Consider the following 22,544-nt stretch of genomic DNA (forward strand, 5'->3'; position numbering starts at 1 on the left):
GTGGCTTCTCTTGTTGCGGAGCACAGGGTGTAGACACACAGGCTTCAGTAGTTGTGGCTCGCAGGATCTAGAGCGCAGGCTCAGTAGTTGTGGCGCACGGGCTTAGTTGCTCCGCAGCATGTGGGATCTTCCCGGACCAGGGCTCAAACTCGTGTCCCCTGCATTGGCAGGTGGATTCTTAACCACTGCGCCACCAGGAAAGCCCAGGAGTTCGGTATTCTAATTCCACTGTTTTACTAACTAGCTGTGTGTGCTCAGGTAAAATTTACTTAATTCTCTGTGTCTGTTTCCTATAACTTTCCAGCAGAATGATTAGACCTAACAATCAATCTACATTCAAGAAACTAAAATGCCAGGTCCTAAGAGCAAGGGAGAGGGGTGTGGTAGCCGAGGCTGGCCATGAGACCAGGGGCCAGAGCACACAGGACCTCAGAGACCTGGTTAAGGATTTTACTCTTTATTCTAAGATCATTAAGAGGCCCCTGAAGTGTTTCAAGCAGGGGCTGACATGACTAGATATTGGCTTGAAAAGATCATGCTGGTTCCATTTTGGGAAATGTATCAGAACCCCCTATATGACATTTAAAGTTCATTATGTCAAAACATGTTTACCTTACCTATATTCCCATGCTATGGTATAATGAAGGATTCGTCTGGTCTTTGTCCCGGGTTCCTGGCACAGAGCTTCTAAAACTCTTGGAATTCCCCAAGTGATATTGTTATTCCTGAGCCCCTGGACCATACCTGAGTTTATATTAGTAAGATACTCAGGGGGTCTCCTAACTGACTCAGGGGGTCTCCAGGATGGGGGCTGGTCACCCGAAAGACCAACCACCCGATGAGAAGGTTAGGTCTTTAAATGATGTGCGACCAGCCCAGCCCTACTCCCCGGGTGGGGAGCAGGACTGGCGACTGCATTCAGTCACCTGGTCAACGATTTAATCAGTCACATCGATGTAATGAAGCCCCAATAAAAGCTGAACACTGAAGCTCAGGGGAGCGTCCTGGTTGGTGAACACATCAATGTGCCAGGAGGGTGACCTGTCCTGATTGCCCTGGAGACGGCAGGGAAACTCTACGTTCGGGGGCCTCCCAGACCTTGCCCCATGTGTCTCTTCATTTGGCTGGTCCTGATCCGTATCCTTTATAATAAAATTGTAATCAGATAGTGCTTTCCTGAGTTCCAGGAGTCATTCCAGAGAACTAACAAAACTGAGGGGGCCATGGGAACCTCCTGGATTTGTAGCCTGTTGGTCAAAAGTGTGGGTGACCTGGGAACCCCCGAAGTATGCCTGGCATCTGAAGTGGGGGCAGTCTTCTGGAGGACTGAGTTCCCACCTGGTGTGGTCTGCAGTAACTCCAGGGGGTTAGTATCAGAATTGGATTGCAGTACACCAGGTGGTGTCAGACCAGTGCGGGTTGAAACAGAATCCAAGCTATTTTGTTTTAGTCATTCTCAATCAGTTTCAAGTCAAAAAGCCTTTTGTCAAAAGGAGTTAAAAAAAAAAAAAAGTGTCCCAAAATTAAGAAATGGACATATTTGTCTGCATTTGAGAAAAACCACTGGCTTTGGGCAGCTCAAACTTCAGACCTGGTTACCTGGTGGCCCCCTGGAGGCTCAGTGCCATTCATGCTTGCTGGTTATTAGCCCTAATGTAACTTGGGGGTGAAATCTTGCTTTTCCATTACTGGCCATACTGCAGCCCCTTGTCATTTGCTTCTGAGATGTGTTACTTTCACCGGGCCTGGGAGTCTGCACGCCTGTCATCTCAGGCCATCCTATGTGGGCTTCCTTTCCAACAAACAATGCAGACTAGATATTTTGGTGACCTTTGAAATGAAACTGCAACCTTTCATAGTTCTTTAAACTAGCTGCTTACATAAGCATTGTTTGCCAACTCTAAAACCCTCCATTTTCATACCCTTTCTGGACCAGCACACTCCTTAGTTTCCCTGCTAACAGATTAATAAATGTTGAACTATGCTTGCAATCAATCTAAGAAATTTTGTTGAATATCTTCTAGAAATGACTACAGTAAAACTTCAGGTTAGTAGTGGGCAGGAGAAAAAAGTCTCTTCCAGAATGCTGTCTTAACACGGCCTATTTCAGTCCAGATAGATCACAGGTTACACATTCAATATGCCCAAGCAAGGCACATGAGTTAGAAAGATACTGGTATTTATGATGAATACATCATTTAACAAATTCTGACATTAAAGATTTTTTGGCCTTTTTAATCATTTGTATTATAAATTAGGTTATCAAGTTTTCCATAACTAGAAGCAAAACCCCATTACAAATGATTCTCAATAATAACTCTCTTCAAAGGCATCCACAGCGGCAATGCTTCTGATCACAGTAGTAGCGTAGTAATAATTGTCCAGAAGGAAAATCCCCAATTGTCCATTGTCTTTATCATAGATAGAGCTGGAAGAACTCCACCAGCCACAGAGCAATTCCATTTTTTTTTTTTTTTCTGCATCTCCCTTTATAGTAAATGCCTTTTTTACCACTTTTCTCTCCCCATTTCCACCCTGGACATTCTAATCATTCCTCCCAGAAAAACACTTAAAAAAATAATTTTTTGTAATGTGGGGAAGTTGAAAAAAGAAAAAGAAAGGGTTGACTGGAATTTTCCTCCTTGTTCTACTGGGTGCAGAGCTCTTGAGATTTCAGTCTCTAGGCCTCATTCTGATTCATCTCCAGGTTCAACATCCTTGTCACTACTGTCATCAGCCTAAGGGTGGCTTTGCAAGAACCACATAGAATCACAGGGTAGAGAAAGAGATAGTGGATCCTGCCCTCAGCTTCCTGTGCCACCTTCTTTATTTCGTGCCACCAAGACAAAGCTTAATTACAGGTTCCTACCCTTAGTCAACCTTATCAAGTTTTCTAGGGGATCATTAGAAATATGTCATTACTAATTGTGTTCCTGAGTATACAAGACAAGAATAATATTCTCTATTGCAGAGCAGAAGGAAGAAAGTATATGGCATATTATATATACATATAGTTATATGTGTGTGTATATCTATATATACACAAACATACACACACACACATACTGGCTATATATTTTGGCTCTTTTTTATTTGCATGTGATTTCTATACCTTCTCACATAATTTTTCACTTTTTTCAAAATATTTTCCCTTATGGACAGTATTCAGAGATATTTTCAGGTAGCAGTTACCAGAAAAAAGAAAGTCAGAGTGCTTTAAAAAGTATTTATGTTTTCATCAAAAATAAATGTTTTTTAAATACAACTGGTCCTTGTCATCATATAAATGTAGTCATATTAAACCCAGTGATGTCATTGATGAGATTTGTTTGAACTCCAATAATTGGACCAACTACAAAGCCAACTAAGATTTTTAAGTGTTATTTTCATTCCCAAAGGAAAGAAAGGAGAATAAAAAAGGATAAAACCTTCTTGGTCACAGCGAGAACCCAGAGGACTATTTCACCTGTCTCTTGGCGTGAATTTTACCTCAAACAAACACATACAAAAATCTACTTCAAACAAACCACTACCATTAGCTCAAACCCGATCAATAAAGTCAGCAGCAGAGGGGCCCTCTCCATGCCATTAAAGAGAAAATACACCCCCATTATTCAGGAGACCTGAGGAGAAAGAGATCTAAAAAATTTTTCCCATTGAAAATAGTAAGAAAAGTAATTAGCTGTCATTCAGGTTCTGTGAATGGGGCGATATGGCTGGAACTTATTATACAGGTCTTCAGAAAATCCTTGCACTACTTTATTTTTTAACCATTTTTTAATTTAAGTATAGTTAATTTACAATGTTGTGTTAGTTTCTGGTGTACAGCAAAAGATTCAGTTATATGTATGTATTTATATATTATGTATATATATATATATTCTTTTTCAGATTCTTTTCCACTATAGGTTATTACAACATATCGAATATAGTTCCCTGTGCTATACAGTAGGTCCTTGTTGTTTATCTAGTTTATATACAGTAGTGTGTATATGTTAATCCCAAACTCCTAATTTATCTCCCCCCCCCCGACCCCCGCTATCCCCTTTGGTAACCATAAGTTTGTTTTATACGTCTGCAAGTCTATTTCTGTTTTTTAAATAAGTTCATTTATATTGTTTTTTTAGATTCCACATGTAAGTGATATAATACGATATTTGTCTTTCTCTGTCTGACTCACTTCACTTAATATTTCACTTCACTTATTATACAGGGTCTTCAGAAAATCCTCGTTCTACTTTAAATTTAACTCTAGGGCTTTGTTCAGTTTGGTAGTGGGAATAATTAAAATACATGTGTTATGAGATGAAACAGTAAATTCTCCTCTGCTAGCTGAAATGGACTTCCACACTGCGAGTCACAGGAGAGAGTTTGTCCCTTTATCTACAGAAATCATGTATTTCCTCAGGATCTGAACTAAGACAGCACAGCTGTTCTGTAAAGGGCTCAGGATGGACACCCACCAGTGTCCCCTGATGCAGGTGGGATTCACGGGAGCAGGGTCAGCGGGGCCAGGTCCCTGCGTCCCCGTGTTCTGTGGAGAGGTGTGCCAGGGCAAGTGAAAGGCAAGTGCCACGGAGAAGAGCCGCAGAGGGCTCGGACACACCCCTGGGACGCTTCTGTTTTATGAGATGTTTATGAAAGTGGCCTCACCTGGGGATGAGACATTTTATTTACGTACACCAAGCAGTTCTTATCTTAGGTGCCCACTGTCTAGGGGGATTCTCTGGGATGCCTCGGCAGTTTCCAGACCTTGGAGACTTCGAGTCCTGTGGGACATTGAGAGCTGGCTCACTGCCAGGCAACTTAGAGAGAGGAGCCCAGGGTCAGAGTCACACTCCAGACAGCGCTGCTTGTCTCCACAAAACACAGCAGTACACAGTTGCACATACTTCCTTACACAACATACACAAGTCTACAGTTGCAGGTGGGGGGATAATTAATAGCTTTTATTTTATTAGAGTGGTTTTTGGTTCTAGGCGATGATGTGTCAATGTAGGTACATCAATTGCCACCGTATCTGCTTAGGTTTCTGTGTTTAATGCAGACTTCCGTTAGAAGCAGTCCCTAGAGCCAATTGGAATAAGGTGAGTGACTGGTTAGATTTCTAAGACCTTGAAGAGCTTACGAGTCTCTGTTGCATCCCATATGAAGGGCAGTTTGGCAAGGTCAAGAACGAACAATCTCTCTCTCTCTTTCTCTCTCTCTCTCTTTCTCATTCTTGGTGCTAACGTTCCATACACACCAAGCTCTTTTTTTGTTACTAGAAAAGGCAATAGTCTTTCTAATTTTCATACTTTTAAAAGCACTCTTCTCTTTTTGTTTGTTATCGCAGATGTGGTTTCCTTATTGTTTAAAATGTGTATATGACCCTCACACTTTGGAGAGCAAGACCCGGACCTGACCTAGGGCTCTTCACTTACTAGTTCTATCCCTCGAGCAAATCATTTAGCCACTCGGAGGTTATTTTCTATCAGTAAAATGAGAGATTAATAGTATCTGTCCACCTCACACAGTTGTTGTGAAGATCAAAAGAAAAGATGTATGAGTGTGATTAACAAAATGAAGGATAAAAACCATATGGTCGGGCTTCCCTGGTGGCGCAGTGGTTGAGAATCTGCCTGCCAATGCAGGGGACACGGGTTCGAGCCCTGGTCTGGGAAGATCCCACATGCCGCGGAGCAACTGGGCCCGTGAGCCACAACTACTGAGCCTGCGCGTCTGGAGCCTGTGCTCCGCAACAAGAGAGAGGCCGCGATAGTGAGAGGCCCGCGCACCGCGATGAAGAGTGGCCCCCACTCGCCGCAACTGGAGAAAGCCCTCACACAGAAACAAAGACCCAACACAGCCAAAAATAAAAATAATAAATAAATAATAAATTTAAAAATTTAAAAAAACAAAACAAAACAAAAAAACCATATGGTCATTGCAACAGGAGAACTGTCTTCTAAGTTGAAGTCACTCTTCAAATGTTCATACGTGTTCTATTAGACCATATGACTCCTCTATTTCAGATCCAATCTCTTACTGGTTCTGGGAAAATGTATTATTGCATCTTTAATTATTGATTGCGTGCCTTTGATTTTGATTGCTTATTCAGGAAGCCTAACTATTCAGAAATTGCAATGCTGAACTCTACTCCCCAGATCTGCTTTCCCGAAATGTTTCATTTCTCAGTTTCTTAAAATTCTGGTTATATTGCTCAGGTTTTCTTTTTATTTAAGTGCCATTTCTGCTGTGTGCAGCTGAAACAATATTTTCAGTCTGTCTTTTGCAATGATCTTTACCTTCATTCTTTTTCAGTCTGACCTTCACTCACTTGAGAGGATGTAGAGTCCATTTCATTTCTTTGAAAAAAGGCTCCAACCAGTTTCTGAATTCTCTGCGTGGTTCCCTACAGTTGCTCTTCTGCAGAATTAATTTTTAAGAAGTTTTCTGTATACTCTTTGGTCTTTTTGGAGTAATGAAACTTTTTCAGGGAGTCCGCTTTAATTTTTCCAGTTTACTGCATTCTCCCTTAAGTTACCTTAGTGACTGATGTCTGCTCTGCTACTGAAAATTCTTTAGTAAAATTTCTGATTGATTTCAGTAGAATTTGTGATTAGGAGTTTGACTGGGTTTCTACTCGTTCCACCGTCTTCCTGGATAATTTTCCTACCGTGTCAGATCTTTCTGTCCTCTGGTTCAATAGAGTCTGGAAAGACCCCACAGGCGAAAGATGGGATTAAAACCAGAGAGCCAAGCATTTTTAATAGAAAACTGGAAGATGCCTTTTTGTGCTTTGGTGCTGCTGTCAAGGCTCAGGCTGGGCCCAAGAAAGGGGGAGCAAGGATGGAATATTGAAATAAAATCTTACCACGAACCCCTTAATAACTCTACTTATTAACTGCATTCTGAATCTTCCAGGCATCTTGCAAGCAGCAAAGGCTGGTTGGTTTCTTTAGCTATAAATGAGGGGGGTGCTAAATTATTTCCAAGGTCTTTTCCCAGTTCTGAATTTCTACATTAAATAATACTTAAGCTGCAGGTTCAAGCATGAATTGGTAACCAGAATTATCCCCACTTCCTGATACCCCACCTTCAAAATGTACATATGGGTCTGTGTGCATGTGTGCGCGCACACACACACACACACACACACACACACACACACACACACAACCACAGGCCTACTTCGATTTCCCCACCTGTACATTTTTCAAATCAACTGTTATTAAACATAAAATGAACCAGTGAAAGGGAAAATAAGGGAAGTGAAAAGGAAATTCCTCCCTCTGGAATCAGGGCAGCCTCTGCATCCCCAGATGTACTCCAACACGTGAGGTACCTAAGAGTAGACACCACAGGCAGCCAAGGCATGGATATGGCACCAAGTCTCAGCTCAGTCTGGACTCTGCGAGGGGAGGCCCTGCGGCCCTCTCGTGGACATACTGTGAACTGCAGCCTCCTCTGCATCCAAAAAGGCACCAGTGACCCGAAACCCTAGGTCTTCGCCTTGCAAATGGTGCCTCGAGTCATTTTGAGGCACACTATCCCTGCAGCCGTTAGATCTGAGGCTCAAGAAAACTAGGCTGGATTTCAAACTGGGTAATGTTAAATGGCCTACATATTTACTAGTATTTTGGCTACTCCCAGCAGAAGAGAAACACTTAAATTCAAGTGCTTCAGAATGAAGTTGCCAGCCTCAGGGCTCTTGTCTCTCCTTTGAACTTCAATTACACTTCATTTACATTGTCCAAACTCACGTCTCAAGAAGATATCTGTGGCAACTAGTAGCAGAAAAGTGAGGGATGGAATTATTTTGACAGGCTGAGAATAGGAGGGTTGTGACAACTTTATTGTTCAGCCAATGTTTAATGCATGTCTCTATGCCTATTCATTCATGCAAACCACAAATACTTATTAGTTCATACTGTACCAGTCATTGCCTGTTTGCTCTCGGATCTCTTCCCTGTCCTTCTCCTAAAAACAGTTTCCTGTTTATCCTTGCCAACTATCTTCCAGCAGGAATGGCCAGTGGGAGGCACTGGCAAGAGACTGGAGGCTGAGAAGTAAGGAGAAGCCAGATTCTTTTTGCTGGCTCTCTCTCTCTGTGTTGAGCATCATTTTCCTATAGTGGTTCCAGCTCCCCATCAGACAGCCCTTCCCTCCAGGGGCCTTGCCAGTCCCAGCCATGGGACAGCCTCAGCCTCTGATTCTGGCGACACCATCCCTCTCCTGTGTCCTTCGAGCCCTCGTGGTAGTAGCATTCAGCTTCTCACCTCTGTGCACTTCCTGTGTAGTCAATTCCCTGTTTTAAATTCCCTCTTTGAAATGCCCAGGATGATTTTGTTGTACTTGGTAATAAGGATATCTCAGTGGGCAAGACAGGCTCCATTCCAGATCTCGTGGAGCTCATAGTCTGTCAGGGAAAACAAATGTTAAACCAACCATCAGTAGCACGATAAGTATTTCAAAAGAGAAGTCTATAAGAACATACAGCAGAGAGACCTAACCTAGAATAAGAATAGTTCTATAGGTGACACTAGAAACCCTAAGTCAATGGGTCTTTACACAAAGACAGAGCCCCATGAGCTGGGGCTGCAGCACAGCAAGTTTTAATGCTACCTCTCACCCTTCCTGGATCCAGCAGGGGAGAAAGAAAGGGTCCCTAGCGAAAGAGGAAAGTCAGGGGTTTCAAGCAGGATTCAGTGCACATTAGTGGCAGAGAAGCAGAGACGGAGTTATTCCGGCAGCCTCCAGGGGTCCAAGAAAATTAGGCTCTGCCTGGTCCAGGCAGGGGAGAAACCAGAATCTTGGAGGAATGTATTGTCCCCCCGGCAACCTCCAAAGCACAGGAGTCAGGCAATGTCCAGGCCAAGACTGATTCAGAGAAAATGCCTTCCCAAAGATTGAAGCTCCAACATTCCAGTATTTCCCAGGCCTCCTCCCACCCTAGCGCTGCCCCCAGCGGGCGGGCCAGCCAGCTGTGCTCTTTTGTCCCAACAGGTTTCTACTCGTGCCTTGGTGAGCTCAGGGCACTTTTATCCTCTCCATCTACCCCTCTGTCCTGAAGAATTCCAGATTTACTCAACACCTTGACTCCTCTTGCCAAATCATAAAAGCTCTGGATTTATGTATCAGATGGGAGAGGCATACTCTCTTCACTTTTGCCACTTAAATCACTGTTTACCAGATCTAAAGTGTGTTTTTTAAATGGAGGCTTTCCAATTCCATACTATAGAGGAAGATCATGACTCAAATGCACGGCCATTCAGAGCCACCCTGCCTTGCGGGAGCTCCCAGTGTGGAAGGAGGGAGAGAGCAAAGTTTGAGGATCTGCTCCCCCCTCCCAGCTCACTGCCTACTGTAGGTCAATACTGGAACTTAGCACACCTAAAAACGTTGTAACTCAGCATACTACCACCCACAGATCTCTGGTCTCTCCTTCGAACTCCAATTATACTTAGTCTACATCATCAAAACTCATGACTCAAGAAGCCATTATGGGTCAGTTGTGGCAACCAAGGCAGGTCAAGAAAAGGAAGGAGCTCAGGTGTTGCTTGAGACCTTGGCACATGGGCCTGGAGCAGCCCTTCTCAATCTGGGTTCCATGAGAGAACTAAGCCCTAAGGCATCTATTATATGTAATGAATTAACTTTTATCTCTTATGCTTCCGGAATGGTACCAGCTATGTACCGTCCTTGGGAGAATTGAGAAAATAGTCACTCTCATAATATTCTACAAACTTTCATTCTCTCCTGGAACCCTTGTTGGGAAAGCCTGGCCCAACAGCAGAAGCTGGTCCCAGTAATGCTTTGGTCACTCCCTTGAACCTGTCTGATTCAAAGGATCATACACGAATGATTCCACCCAGGGGAATTCCCTGGCTTCCCAGTGGTTAGGACTCGGCACTCTCACTGCTGGGGCCCCGGGTTGGATCCCTCGATGGGAACTAAGATCCCACAAGCCGCGGGGTGCAGCCAAAAAAAAAAATGGTTCTACCCACAAGCATTAGCACAAGTGGGGGAGGGGGGATGTTTATTTTAAGAATATGGGTATTAAAGCATAGTGAGAGAACATGGCAAAACAACCAGAGGAGCCCCCAGGAAGTCCACACCTGGGTCTCCTGATGGCCTTTTATTGTCCCTCTGACCATTCAACTAACCTAACCCATCCAATTTTAACAGAAGATGATCGAAGAATTAAACCTATTTTCATCTGGGCAGGATCCCCTTTGCAGGGTCCATTTTCTGGAATTATCTCCACACAAAACCCTACTCTCAGCCATGGGTGCTAAGCCCAATGGGAAGATAGGGGACTAAGTCCCACAGCATGAGGAGGGGGTGGGGCACGGAGGGAAGATGCTTATTATCTGTCCACTGTCTCCAGGGTTCCACCACCTGGGGCAAGGGAGAGCCTCCCCATGGGGCAGATGCAGTGGAAAGGGTGGAAAGGAGATGCAAATAACACTTAGCTGAGTACTTTTTTAAACTGTTGTTTTCTAGGTGTTTCATTGACATGTCCGATCTCTGCAGCTAGATTGTAAATTCCTTGAGTGCAAGGACTAAGTTTATGCTGTAAATCTTTAATCTACTACAGTGTTCAGCCCAGTGCTTCTCCTACAGATGCTTCATCAGCATACTGTTGATTAATTAGAATCTGCTTTGGTGGAAAAAAAAAAATGGTGTATCCTTGCAACAATTACAGTGTAAGACTTATTCGAAAGTACTGGATGAATATGATAAGGTTTAAAACATTGAATATGGGACTTCCCTGGTGGCGCAGTGGTTAAGAATCCACCTGTCAACGCAGGGGACACAGGTTCGAGCCCTGGTCCGGGAAGATCCCACATGCTGTGGAGCAACCAAGCCCATGCGCCACAACTACTGAGCCTGCGCTGTAGAGATCGCATGCCGCAACTACTGAGCCCGTGTGCTGCAACTACTGAAGCCTGTGCACCTAGAGCCTGTGCTCCGCAACAAGAGAAGCCACCACAATGAGAAGCCCGCGCACCGCAATGAAGAGTAGCGCCCGCTCGCCGCAACCAGAGAAAGCCCACGCGTAGCAACGAAGACCCAACACAGCCCTAAATAAATAAATAAAACATTGACTACCTGTGTGCTACGACACAAGGATCTCCCCACATCACCCCGTACTGGGCCTCATAGGAGCCACCCATCCCACCCTGGACATCTGACAGAGAAGCCCGAATAAGGGAGAAGTTCGTCACCACTGAAATTGAGCAGAGCTTCCCCTGGAGACAGAGCCCAAAGACTTCTTTCTCACCTAACTTTCTAGGAATGGCAGGCCAGACAGAAACTGAGGACAAAACTGACCCCCACCCCACCCCATCTTCCTTCCACGCCTGCTCTGCTACCAAGAGTCACAGGTCTCTCTCACCCATCCCCATGTGAACACCCCTTTCGTGCTGGACTTCAGAGTCTCACCAACAGTCCAGGTTTGCTACTCCCAGTCAGGGATCAGCATGTACTGCCTAACCCCGGGGTCTCAGCTCAGCCTCAGGATGAGGCAGGAGCTGGCACTCCTCCATGGTCTTGGAGCCTGTGAGATCTGACTGCCCACTTTAGGCTAAGTCCCACAGGGTCCTGAGCCCCACGTGGCTCTCAGACTGGTCAGCCAGGAACTTGGAGAGTCAACACCTCGGGGGGATGTGGTACTGACTCTCATACCCCAAACACACATGAAATTGATTTAGTCTCAAAAGCCAGTGGACTCAGTCTGGGTAGGGAACAGGCCCTTCCAGTGCTGAGAAGAAGTTGTCCATGATCCGTACCTCCTACCTGGAGTAATAATCAGAAGGCAGCGGAGTGAGTGTGGAATCAGGAGAGATCTGAGGGTCCTCCAACCAGACCTTGACCGTGCTGACGAGCAACCACTCCCCACACTGCAGCACACCTTCGGGGTAACCAGAATGTCACATCAACCAGAAAGCATGGCTCTTCCCTGGGACAATACTAGAGACCCTATGAATTCTTAACTCACAGCAGTCTTCATCCTAAACTTGATAAGCTGAGGTCTCCTCCTTTTTCCTTAATCATGCCATTGGGTTTTCAACATATTTTTGTTGTTTTCTAAATATGGAACCAATCTTACATCATAGGTACTGACAAATAAGGATCTTCAGCTGACACGATGATGGCAGGGCTTGCAAGGTTTTCCTGGGAAGATGGGTGTCTTGCCCTCTCCCCTGCACTGCCTTCCAGAACTCATCGCCACCGTACTTTGGGTATTGGTGCTCTCTGCCTTCCACTCATGGCCTCCAGTGGATTCCTGCAGCCAGGCCTGCCCCAGGATTCCTGCAGATCTGACCGACAGAGACTTGCCTGACCTCTTAGCTAGGTCTCATTGGTTGCTAGTGAGTGTGTGATGTGCTCTCTTTCCTTTTTAACTGCACTGTCTTTGGGGGTAAATGCAGAGCAATTCTGAACACCCCACTCTCCCCATCTAAGCCAAGCCTAGGGCCAGAGTTCTGGGATGGCAGCCCTGCCACGTGCTCAGGCACACCATCTGGCTCTGCTACAAGACAAACTTGGTCTTCCTGCTTCTGCTAGCCCACAAAAAAATTAATAATCAACCATCATGACCTTTATACCACATTTATCAACCTTAGCAAAGGGAAATCTGGACTTTGGAAGCTAATTGGCAGGCTTGACTGCCCAAAGAAGTTCAAAGAACAGCTTAGCCAGTTGTGTCAAAGTTGATGGCATTCCCTAGACACATGACTAAGATATTTTTTATCCAGTATATTTTAAGTCGCTGTGCTCAAACAGGCAATAAGACCTGGAATCTGATCTGTAGTTCTGATCCTGGGGCGTCCGGGAGACTTTCCAGGTCTATGAACCATACACAAATAGAAAGACAGTTTAATGTGGTAAAGGACAGTGGCTTTCAAACTTTTTAGCTTCATAGTAAGAAATGCACGTTATATGGCAACCCAGTACACAGACACACAGAGAGACAGACACACACACACACACACACACATATACACACACACACACCCCTCCACATAACTGAAACAAAAGTTTCTTGAAACAATACTGCCTTAGAGGAAGATGCATGTGAAAGTAATTTATTAGGAAATATTTCTAGGGGAAAGAGAGGAATGAGGAAGTTGGCCCAGGAAGGGGCCGAGTAAGGGTGCTATATCAAGCCAAGTCACACAGAGGATAATTCTGACTCATTCCCACAGAGGGCTTGGGGGGCACTGTGGGTCACAATGACTTGCAGTCAAAATCATCCCAATGAGAGGGCAATAGAGCTGGAGTGTGTACATTCCCGTCCCCAACAGTCATTGGCCAAGGGCCACGCACACTGGAATTCAGCTGATGCACACAAAGAGGATAAAGAGACTGAAACTAACACGACATTGTAAGTCAACTATACTTCGATAAAAATTTTTTTAAAAAACGATTCTTTCCAGGAATTCCCTGGCATTCCAGTGGTTAGGACTCCACGCTTCCACCGCAAGGGGCATGGGTTCGATCCCTAGTTGGGGAACTAAGATCCCACATGCCACGCAGTGAAGCCAAAAAAAAGGACAAAATAGTTTCTCTCCTAGACCAAACTCTAAAAAAAATTTTTTTTTAAAAAGGTAAAGGGGGACTTCCCTGGTGGTCCAGTAGTAAAGAATCTGCCTTCCAATGCAAGGGATGTGGGTTCGATCCCTGGTCAGGGAACTAAGATCCCACATGCCGCGGGGCAACTAAGCCTGCGCCACAACTATTGAGCTCATGCACCTCAACGAGAGAGCCCGCGTGCCACAAACTACAGAGCCCACACGCCCTGGAGCCCGCGCACCATGACTAGAGAGAAGCCCGAGTGCTGCAATGAAGAGACCACGCGCAGCAACGAAAGATCCCGCATGCCTCAACGAAGATCCCGCGTGCTGCAACCTTAGTTGCAGTTGACCTGACACAGCCAAAAAAATAAAGAAAATAAATAAATTAAATAAATAAATATTTAAAAAAAGAAAAGGTAAAGGAATCCCAGGTGACGTGGTCGCAGAAGAGACAGCACCTGCTCCAAACACCCTAAACATGAGTGATAATCTGTGATGTTTTCTACTCTGGTTTTGCTTTGTTTTGTCCTTTAACTTGTTGGCCATGGATTTGAATATCAGTGCACTTATGAGCTGCTATTTAACCTGTTTGAGGTTTTTCCTCATTCCTAAAATGGGAATAACAATATCAACTTTGTTCATTGCGGTGAAAATCAGAATCGATATAGATATCCCTAGCAAATAGTAGGTGCTCCACTTGTAGCTATTATGATTAAAAAATATATCTTCAAAATGCCTGGAAAAAGTAATACAAAAATGTCTGTATGTTCTTGACGTATTCAAGACATGCGTGCATAAAAACACAGGTGGTGGAGTATGGGCTCCTTTGCAGAGATACAACGGGCATCTGCACAAATATTCACCACCTCCTGACTCCATGCCTTAGCTCTTTATTCCCTTTGACTAATGTCGCCCATTGTCCAAGCTTTGTCTTAGATGTCCCTCTCTCATGAAGCTTTTCCAGACCACCCCAACTAAAAACACTCTCTCCCTCCTCTGAATTGACATGCTATTCTATTTGAAATTATTTTATAAAACTTTTCCCACTTTCCTTTTACCTCTTTGCAGTATCTATTAAAATCCTGACATGGGAACAGATAGACAAATCAATGGAATGAAATAGAATCCAGAAATAGGCTCAAATACATATGGGAATAATAAAAATAATCAAGGCATAGAGGGAAAATGCAAACAGTGCTGAGATAACTGATTAACCCATTAGGAAAAAAAATTAACCTGGATCTCTACCTCACTTCCCATACAAGAGCAAATATCAGCTGGCCCAAAGATTTTAACAGACACACACGCGCACACACACGCACAAAACCCACATTGAATAACTATAGAAAAACATGAGTGAATTTTTTATATTTTTGGAGTAAGAAAGGCTTTTCTAAGCATGACCTAAAACTCAGAAGCCATAAGAGAAAAAATAAATAAGTTTGATTCCATAAAGATTTAAAACATCTACATGACATTAAAGACATAAACTCCAAAGTCAAACTGGGAAAAATATTTGCCATACGTGACAGTCACATGGTTCATTTCCTTTCGTGAAGTGTTTATAAGGATAAATAAGAAAACAATAAAAGTGGACAAAGGACATGAACAAGTAGTTTATGAAACAAGAAATACAAATACCTGTAAACATATGAAAAAATAATCTTAATAAAGAAATATAAATCGAAAATAGTTTTTTCGCCCAGATTGGCAAAAGTTAAAATGTTTGGTGAAACTGAGTGTTATGAGGGTGTGATGAAATGGATACCATCACAAAGAATTGCCTTCTCAGGAAGGGTGTCTGAGACTGGAATAGGGCGCAGCTTGTCTGGAGGGCAATTGGCAATTTCTCTCAAAATGTCAAAGGCACATACCCTCTGCCCTATTGCTTCAACTATTTATTTGGGCCCGTACAAACAAGTTCTCCTACCTAAGTGAACAAAGATGCTATTGCAACATCATATTTATTGGCGACGTCAACTACAATTGGCACTTACCATGGGCACTGGCCAACTACCTCTACAAGGATTAATCATATGCTGCTGCAGCTGCTGACTTTCAACACCCCCTGAAAAGTGTGGAGGGTGGAGAGCTGAAATGAGGCCCTCTGTGCCAGGGGAAAAACTGGCAGAACAGGTCTTCAGATAGTTAGGTATTTTCAGGAGCTGATTTTATGAGCCCAATTCTTGTATCTCCTCATATCTAGAAAAACACTAAAATCCTTCATGGTGACGTCTGCTCCTCGTGACTAGCAGTAACCTTCACGCGACTAGCAGAAAACTTCTACAAAGAATATGCGCTTGATTGCATGTTTTCCCCCTTCACCAAAATCACATATATACTGACTTTCCCCCCTACCTCCTTGGAGCAGTTTCTCAGAGCTATCTGAGGACTGTCTCCCAGTCCTCATTTTGTCCCCAGTAAAACTTAACTCGCAACTCTCACATTGTGCAATATTTTTTAAGTCGACAGAGAAAAGGCATAAACAACTGAAGTGGGCTTCAATGGGTAACTGATAAATGATTGTCTACCCAGATAATGAAAGAAGGAATAATGATGAAGTATGGACTGCTGGTCAAAGATCTACAACACAGGGTCTTCCCTGGTGGCGCAGTGGTTTAGAATTCCCTGCCAATACAGGGGACATGGGTTCGATCCCTGGTCCAGGAGGATCCCACATTCCACGGAGCAACTAAGCCCGTGTGCCACAACTACTGAGCCTGCGCTCTAGAGCCTGCGAGTCACAACTACTGAAGCCCGCATGCCACACCTACTGAAGCCCACATGCCTAGAGCCCATGCTCCACAACAAAGAGAAGCCACTACAATGAGAAGCCCGTGCACCGCAACGAAGAGTAGCCCCCACTCGCCGCAACTAGAGAAAGCCCGCGCACAGCAATGAAGACCCAACACAGCCAAAAAAATAAAAATTAAATTGAAAATAATAATAATAAAATTTAAAATTAAAAAAAAAAAGATCTCCAACACATGCCAACAAGCTAGGGAAAGTTCATGCACTGACACACACAAATTAGTGCACATAAAAAATGATGGGGGTAGGCACAGAAGAAAGACCTTGAGAGGACACAGCAAGAAGGTAGCCATCTGCAAGCCAAGGAGAGAGGCCTCAAAAGAAACCAAACCTGGGTGCTCTCACTCCCTCTTGCGAGAGCACCAGAATCACAACTGGCTGCTGGACAATCATCGACAGGAAGACACTGGAACTCACCAAGGAGGATACCCCACATCCAAGGACAGAGGAGAAGCCACAGTGAGATGGTAGGAGGGGCGCAATCAGAGTAAAATCAAATCCCATAACTGCTGGGTGGGTGACTCACAGACTGGCGAACACTTATACCACAGAAGTCCACCCACTGGCGTGAAGCTTCTGAGCCCCACGTCAGGCTTCCCAACCTGGGGGTCCGGCAACGGGAGGAGGAATTCCTAGAGAATCAGACTTTGAAGCCTAGTGGGAATTGACTGCAGGACTTCGACAGGACTGGGGGAAACAGAGACCCCACTCTTGGAGGGCACACACAAAGTAGTGTGTGCATCGGGACCCAGGGGAAGGAGCAGTGACCCTGGGGGAGACTGAACCAGACCTACCTGCTGGTGTTGGGGGGTCTCCTGCAGAGGTGGGGGGTGGCTCTGTTTCACCGTGGGGACAAGGACACTGGCAGCAGAGGTTCTGGGAAGTGCTCCTTGGCGTGAGCCCTCCCAGAGTCTGCCATTAACCCCATCAAAGAGCCCAGGTAGGCTCCAGTGTTGGGTTGCCTCAGGCAAAACAACCAACAGGGAGGGAACCCAGTCGCACCCATCAACAGTTAAGTGGATTAAAGTGTTCCGGAGCTCTGTCCGCCACAGCAACAGTCAGCTCTACCCACCACCAGAGCCTCCCATCAAGCCTCTTAGATAGCCTCAACCACCAGAGGACAGACAGCAGAAGCAAGAAAAACTACAATCCTGCAGCCTGTGGACCAAAACCCACAGTTACAGAAAGATAGACAAGATGAAAAGGCAGAGGGCTATACATCAGATGAAGGAACAAGAAAAAAACCCCAGAAAAACAACTAAATGAAGTGGAGATAGGCAACCTTCCAGAAAAAGAATTCAGAATAATGATAGTGAAGATGATCCAGGACCTCGGAATAAGAATGGAGGCAAAGATTGAGAAGATGCAAGAAATGATTAACAAAGACCTAGAAGAATTAAAGAAAAAACAAACAGAGATGACCAATACAATAACTGAAATGAAAACTACACTAGAAGGAATCAATAGCAGAATAACTGAGGCAGAAGAACGGATAAGTGACCTGGAAGACAAAAGGGTGGAATTCACTGCTGCGGAACAGACTAAAGAAAAAAGAATGAGAAGAAATGAAGAGAGCCTAAGAGACCTCTGGGACAACATTAAACGCAACAACATTCGCATTATAGGGGTCCCAGAAGGAGAAGAGAGAGCGAAAGGGCCAGAGAAAATATTTGAAGAGATTAGAGTCGAAAACTTCCCTAACATGGGAAAGGAAATAGCCACCCAAGTCCAGGAAGCGCAGAGAGTCCCATACAGGATAAACCCAAGGAGAAACACGCCGAGACACATAGTAATCAAAGTGGCAAAAATTAAAGACAAAGAAAAATTATTGAAAGCAGCAAGGGAAAAACGACAAATAACATACAAGGGAACTCCCATAAGGTTAAGAGCGGATTTCTCAGCTGAAACTCTACAAGCCAGAAGGGAGTGGCATGATATACTTAAAGTGATGAAAGGGAAGAACCTACAACCAAGATTACTCTACCCGGCAAGGATCTCATTTAGATTTGATGGAGAAATCAAAAGCTTTACAGACAAGCAAAAGCTAAGAGAATTCAGCACCACCAAACCAGCTCTACAACAAATGCTAAAGGAACTTCTCTAAGTGGGAAACACAAGAGAAGAAAAGGACCTACAAAAACAAACCCAAAACAATTAAGAAAATGGTCATAGGAACATACATATCGATAATTACCTTAAACGTGAATGGTTTAAATGCTCCAACCAAAAGACACAGGCTTGCTGAATGGATACAAAAACAAGACCCATATATATGCTGTCTACAAGAGACCCACTTTAGACCTAGGGACACATACAGACTGAAAGTGAGGGAATGGAAAAAGATATTCCATGCAAATGGAAATCAAAAGAAAGCTGGAGTAGCTATACTCATATCAGATAAAATAGACTTTAAAATAAAGAATGTTACAAGAGACAAAGAAGGACACTACATAATGATCAAGGGATCAATCCAAGAAGAAGATATAACAATTATAAATATATATGCACCCAACATAGGAGCACCTCAATACATAAGGCAACTGCTAACAGCTATAAAAGAGGAAATTGACAGTAACACAATCATAGTGGGGGACTTTAACACCTCCCTTACACCAATGGACAGATCATCCAAAATGAAAATAAATAAGGAAACAGAAGCTTTAAATGACACAATAGACCAGATAGATTTAATTGATATTTATAGGACATTCCATCCAAAAACAGCAGATTACACGTTCTTCTCAAGTGCGCACGGAACATTCTCCAGGATAGATCACATCTTGGGTCACAAATCAAGCCTCAGTAAATTTAAGAAAATTGAAATCATATCAAGCATCTTTTCTGACCACAATGCTATGAGATTAGAAATGAATTACAGGGAAAAAAACGTAAAAAATCCAAACACATGGAGGCTAAACAATACGTTACTAAATAACCAAGAGATCACTGAAGAAATCAAAGAATACCTAGAGACAAATGACAATGAAAACACGACGACCCAAAACCTATGGGATGCAGCAAAAGCAGTTCTAAGAGGGAAGTTTATAGCTATACAAGCCTACCTAAAGAAACAAGAAGAATCTCAAGTAAACAATCTAACCTTACACCTAAAGAAACTAGAGAAAGAGGAACAAACAAAACCCAAAGTTAGCAGAAGGGAAGAAATCATAAAGATCAGAGCAGAAATAAATGAAATAGAAACAAAGAAAACAATAGCAAAGATCAATAAAACTAAAAGCTGGTTCTTTGAGAAGATAAACAAAATTGATAAGCCATTAGCCAGACTCATCAAGAAAAAGAGGGAGAGGACTCAAATGAATAAAGTCAGAAATGAAAAAGGAGAAGTTACAACAGACACCGCAGAAATACAAAGCATCCTAAGAGACTACTACAAGCAACTTTATGCCAATAAAATGGACAACCTGGAAGAAATGGACAAATTCTTAGAAAGGTATAACCTTCCAAGACTGAACCAGGAAGAAACAGAAAATATGAACAGACCAATCACAAGCAATGAAATTGAAACTGTGATTAAAAATCTTCCAACAAACAAAAGTCCAGGACCAGATGGCTTCACAGGTGAATTCTATCAAACATTTAGAGAAGAGCTAACACCTATCCTTCTCAAACTCTTCCAAAAAATTGCAGAGGAAGGAACACTCCCAAACTCATTCTATGAGGCCACCATCACCCTGATACCAAAACCAGACAAAGACACTACAAAGAAAGAAAATTACAGACCAATATCACTGATGAATATAGATGCAAAAATCCTCAACAAAATACTAGCAAACAGAATCCAACAACACATTAAAAGGATCATACACCACGATCAAGTGGGATTTATCCCAGGGATGCAGGGATTCTTCAATATACGCAAATCAATCAATGTGATACACCATATTAACAAATTGAAGAAGAAAAACCATATGATCATCTCAATTGATGCAGAAAAAGCTTTTGACAAAATTCAACACCCATTTATGATAAAAACTCTCCAGAAAGTGGGCATAGAGGGAACCTACCTCAACATAATAAAGGCCATATATGACAAACCCACAGCAAACATCATTCTCAATGATGAAAAACTGAAAGCATTTCCTCTAAGATCAGGAACGAGACAAGGATGTCCACTCTCACCACTATTATTCAACATAGTTCTGGAAGTCCTAGCCACGGCAATCAGAGAAGAAAAAGAAATAAAAGGAATCCAAATTGGAAAAGAAGAAGTAAAACTGTCACTGTTTGCGGATGACATGATATTATACATAGAGAATCCTAAAACTGCCACCAGAAAACTGCTAGAGCTAATTAATGAATATGGTAAAGTTGCAGGATACAAAATTAATGCACAGAAATCTCTTGCATTCCTATACACTAATGATGAAGAATCTGAAAGAGAAATTATGGAAACACTCCCATTTACCATTGCAACAAAAAGAATAAAATACCTAGGAATAAACCTACCTAGGGAGACAAAAGACCTGTATGCAGAAAACTATAAGACACTGATGAAAGAAATTAAAGATGATACCAACAGATGGAGAGATATACCATGTTCTTGGATTGGAAGAATCAACATTGTGAAAATGACTATACTACCCAAAGCAATCTACAGATTCAATGCAATCCCTATCAAATTACCAATGGCATTTTTTACGGAACTAGAACAAATCATCTTAAAATTTGTATGGAGACACAAAAGACCCCGAATAGCCAAAGCAGTCTTGAGGGAAAAAAACAGAGCTGGAGGAATCAGACTCCCTGACTTCAGACTGTACTACAAAGCTACAGTAATCAAGACAATATGGTACTGGCACAAAAACAGAAACATAGATCAATGGAACAAGATAGAAAGCCCAGAGATAAACCCACGCACCTATGGTCAACTAATCTATGACAAAGGAGGCAAAGATATACAATGGAGAAAAGACAGTCTCTTCAATAAGTGGTGCTGGGAAAACTGGACAGCTACATGTAAAAGAATGAAATTAGAATACTCCCTAACACCATACACAAAAATAAACTCAAAATGGATTCGAGACCTAAATGTAAGACTGGACACTATAAAACTCTTAGAGGAAAACATAGGCAGAACACTCTTTGACATAAATCACAGCAAGATCTTTTTTGATCCACCTCCTAGAGTAATGGAAATAAAAACAAAAATAAACAAATGGGACCTAATGAAACTTCAAAGCTTTTGCACAGCAAAGGAAACCATAAACAAGACGAAAAGACAACCCTCAGAATGGGAGAAAATATTTGCAAACGAATCAACGGACAAAGGATTAATCTCCAAAATATATAAACAGCTCATTCAGGTCAATATTAAAGAAACAAACACCCCAATCCAAAAATGGGCAGAAGACCTAAATAGACATTTCTCCAAAGAAGACATACAGACGGCCACGAAGCACATGAAAAGATGCTCAACATCACTAATTATTAGAGAAATGCAAATCAAAACTACAATGAGGTATCACCTCACACCAGTTAGAATGGGCATCATCAGAAAATCTACAAACAACAAATGCTGGAGAGGGTGTGGAGAAAAGGGAACCCTCTTGCACTGTTGGTGGGAATGTAAATTGATACAGCCACTATGGAGAACAATATGGAGGTTCCTTAAAAAACTAAAAATAGAATTACCATATGACCCAGCAATCCCACTACTGGGCATATACCCAGAGAAAACCATAATTCAAAAAGACACATGCACCCGAATGTTCATTGCAGCACTATTTACAATAGCCAGGTCATGGAAGCAACCTAAATGCCCATCAACAGACGAATGGATAAAGAAGATGTGGTACATATATACAATGGAATATTACTCAGCCATAAAAAGGAACGAAATTGAGTCATTTGTTGAGACGTGGATGGATCTAGAGACTGTCATACAGAGTGAAGTAAGTCAGAAAGAGAAAAACAAATATCGTATATTAACGCATGTATGTGGAACCTAGAAAAATGGTACAGATGAGCCGGTGTGCAGGGCAGAAGTTGAGACACAGATGTAGAGAATGGACATATGGACACCAAGGGGGAAAAACTGCGGTGGGGTGGGGATGGTGGTGTGCTGAATTGGGCGATTGGGATTGACATGTATACACTGATGTGTATAAAATTGATGCCTAATAAGAACCTGCAGTATAAAAAAACAAA

General features: G+C 42.9%; 1 long non-coding RNA gene across 1 annotated transcript in view; it reads right to left on the reverse strand.

Annotated features, from left to right (window-relative positions):
* Positions 1 to 22,544, reverse strand: part of LOC118891213 — a 35,476-nt gene that overhangs the window by 4,343 nt on the left and 8,589 nt on the right. The window contains exon 3 of the long non-coding RNA XR_005018910.1: positions 8,262 to 8,401. This is a non-coding gene — a long non-coding RNA (uncharacterized LOC118891213). The remainder of the gene's footprint in view (positions 1 to 8,261; positions 8,402 to 22,544) is intronic.

The sequence above is a fragment of the Balaenoptera musculus genome, chromosome 2, assembly GCF_009873245.2.
Source record: "Balaenoptera musculus isolate JJ_BM4_2016_0621 chromosome 2, mBalMus1.pri.v3, whole genome shotgun sequence".
In the NCBI taxonomy this organism is placed as follows: Eukaryota; Metazoa; Chordata; class Mammalia; order Artiodactyla; family Balaenopteridae; genus Balaenoptera; species Balaenoptera musculus.